At 45.9% G+C, this 3,580-nt stretch overlaps 1 pseudogene; it reads left to right on the top strand.

Annotated features, from left to right (window-relative positions):
• The first annotated feature begins 2,035 nt into the window (after positions 1 to 2,035).
• LOC109682491 (smad nuclear interacting protein 1 pseudogene) lies at positions 2,036 to 3,135 on the top strand (annotated as a pseudogene).
• Positions 3,136 to 3,580: the final 445 nt, after the last annotated feature.

A 3,580-nucleotide genomic window follows, 5' to 3' on the forward strand; every position in this document is an offset into this window, starting at 1 on the left:
GAGATTTTTCTCACTTATCACTAGGTTCTCAGCTAGAGCACTTATAATAAGACAGATGAACAAGAGTAAAGCTTAAGACTTATCTAGGAAGTTTTACATGACATGAGGACTTTCAGAAATTAAGACCCCCAAGAAACAAAATTGGGCATCTTCATGCTTAGGTTTGAAGAGCACACCTTTGTTCAGAAGTATGATGGGACAAAGGGAATTTGATCTAATGGTAATAAACAAATGGAAATTTTGAAGTTCTACTTGTTCCAAGTCTTCTGTTTTGGTGTCTTCAAGGACAAGGACATTGCATTCCTCTGGGTATAGGGAGGTCATCTCTGTAATGAGGGTCTTATGACCTACTCTGGGGGAAGGCCAACCAGGTTTTATGGCCTGCTTCAGGAGACAGGGGGTCAAATACCAAAGTGCTATTTTGGGTAGCCTTCTATAACCCCATCACTCTCCCCAAAATAGAGCTGTAATTCATGGAATAGAATGGAAGAGCTGAGAAATAAAGGGGAGGGAGTTGGTGAGGTACCCAGATGCAGACCACTACTGGTCCTAGGCTGAAGGAGCAAAAGTCCTGGTTGGGGGTTTGGGGGTGGGGGCTCCTGGCTGAAGCTGCCACACAGAGATAGGCCTTGGAGATCATCCATTGTGTGTTAGGCAGCCAGAGGCATAAGAGATCTGGGGGAAGTCCCCCTTCATTCTTCTACAGGGTCCTCCACTGGCCAAGTCTCACCCAAAGCCAGCCCAGAAGCTTAGACAATGCACATGCATTGTTACCCTGTGACTCATAGTAGGGTAGAGAAGAATAGGGGATTGCTCTAGCTGCAAACTGGCTAAGGACTGGCACAATGAAGAGTAGGAATTCTGATATTATGGTTGCTAAATATCAGCAATGGAGAGATTTGTTAGTCTTGGGTGTTTGTAGAAGTGGAACATGGATGTACAGTGCCAACTTCATGGGGACATGGTATGTGTGGCTGCACAGGGCCCTGCATGGGGTTTAATGCTCTGTTGCTGTATTGAACTTTTTTTTTTTCAGTACTGAGGGCCTTGCTCTTGGGCAACTGCTCTACCACTTAAGTCATGCCCCCAGGCCTTTAGCTTTTTAGGTTATTTTGTAAGTAGGATCTCTTGCTTTTTGCCCAGGGTCAACCCCTGCTGTGATCCTCCTACCTATACCTCCTGTGTAGCTAAGATTACAGGTGCATCTCTGTGCCTCACTTGTTCATTGAGATGGAGTTTTGTTTATGTTTTTGCCTAGGCTGGTCTATTTTTTTGGGGGGGGGATGGTGCTGGGGTTGAACTCAGGTCCTCATACTTGCTAGGCAGGCACTCTTACTGCTTGAGCCACTCCACCAGTCCCTACCTATTGCTTGAGATGAGGTTCTCTCTAATTTTTTTGCCCAAGGTGGCCTCAAACTGCAATCCTCCCAAGTAGCCGGGATTACAGGCACAAGCCACTGCATCCTGTCCTGAAATTCTTAACTTTGGAATAAGAGACCTTGAATTTTTATTCTGCACTGGGTCCCACAAACTCTGCAGCCAGTTCTGTGAATCAATAATATACAACTTGGAGTTGTAGAATGCAAAGAATGTGGGTCTGCTGTCTCCTTTCCAGACAGAGCCTAGGCATGCTATGGAGAAGGGGTAAGCCTGAAGTTTACTTCCAGGGCTGGACAATGTTGTCAGCCAGGATCTAAAGGTAAGGACAAAGGTTAGAAAAGAGAAAGGCCCAGTGCAGTGGAACACACCAGTAGTCCCAGCACTTAGGGAGGCTGAGGCAGGAAGCTCATGAAGCCAAGGCCTGTCCGGGCTACATAATGAGTTCAAGATCAGCTACACTGTGGGAACTATCTCAAATACCACAAGCTAGAGGAGCTCAACAGACTTCATTTCTTTCTTTCTTTTCTTTTTTGGGGGAGGGGGTCGCCGTACTTAGATTTGAACTCGGGGCCTTGTGCTTACCATCCAGGTGCTCCACCACTTGAGCCAAGTCTCCAGTTCAACCTCCCTTCTCTCACTCAGCCAAAATTTCAGAATGAAGGCAATGAAGAGTGAATGGGAGCAGGTGAGGTTGGTGAAGGCACAGGGATGGCGAGATGGTGACTGTGGTGATAAAGCAGGACAGCCTCAGCCTAGAAGCCATGCCTGCCACCCACCACTTCAGACTTCTCCAGGAGGAGCCTGTCCACTGTAGCTACTAAGGGCACCACCCCCAAGGAGTTAGCTAGTCCTTAGCCAAAAAGAAAAACAAGCCCTCAGGGAGAAGAAGCGAGTCTTCTCCAACTAAGAAGTTGGAGTTCCCTCCTCTTAATGGTCAAAGTGAAGCAAAAGCATGAGGATCAGTGGGTGAGGAAGGGAGGTGACAGCAACACAAGCCATCAGAGAACAAGAGAGCTGGGAACAGACACCCAGGTCACTCTACCCAAAGGAAGAGCTCTGACAAGAGCTCTGGGAGTGGACAGGCTCAGGAGCCAAATGGAGACAGTCAGAACCTGCAGGCTCAGGAAGGAGAGTTTTCTAACACTGACGTCTGGAGCATCTAAAGGATGAAGCCAGCAGCAGGAATAAGGACACTCAAGAGTTGGCTGCTCCACCTGGTGGCAATAGTGAAAAAAACAGATACTGTGAACTTTCTGGGAAACTCTTTGAGGACACTGCTTTCCAAGGTATAATAATTACAGCAAGCCTTCAGAAGCAAATATCCCCCCAAAAGTGGCCGTGCATCTACCCTTTTGAAAATGATGAGGTACTCCCAGTTATGTACATCCATCCACAGAGCGCTTACCTTTTGGGTTAACGCTGCAGCATTGCAGGCATTCCTATCAAAATCCTGCTTGTTCAAAGCAGCACACAGTCTTCAATATGGACTTGTTGAATACACCTGTGCTGATGACACAGCTGGCAGGGAGTGAAACCCTACATCACTGACCTTGGCTCAGGCAACAGAACCTTCTTGAACAAGCATGTGAGCCACAAAGATATTATGAACTTAAATTTGGGTTCAGTAACAGAATATGTCTTGCTCTACAAGTCATTGGATATATAGAACTAGATAGGAAGAAAGTTGAGGAGGGGGAGGATAAGGACAAGGCAGGGAGGAGGAGGAATGGAGGAAAAGGAGAAAGAAGAGCCTGACAAATTAGGAAATAACCCCTACTATTGAGGCAACTTTTCCTTGATGGAAGGCTTTGGGTTGACTCAAAGAGTACTATGGTGCTCTCTGTAATGTAATGCCTCCCTTAAGTTTTTCCTCGGTTGCTGGCCAGCTTATGTTCCAGATAAAGATTTCGTTCTGTAACCTCAGACACCTGCTTTAGTAAGAAAAGTCTCACCAACTACAGCACATTATGTCTGAGTAGAAACCTTGTGGTTTTAATTAGTGCATACTGAATTGCTGCTTAGGAAACTAAACCCTCAGAGTCACAGATTATTTTCTTTGTACAGTTACTTTATATAGTTATTAAGCTTTGTGAACCAGGATTTCTGTTTTGTGGGCAAACTCCCGATCAGAGAATCTTACTAAGCTTTCCTTGTTGCCAAAACAGCCTTCAATTTATGCCAAAGTTTTGATCTGGTTGAA

Source organism: Castor canadensis, chromosome 17, assembly GCF_047511655.1.
Source record: "Castor canadensis chromosome 17, mCasCan1.hap1v2, whole genome shotgun sequence".
NCBI lineage: Eukaryota > Metazoa > Chordata > Mammalia > Rodentia > Castoridae > Castor > Castor canadensis.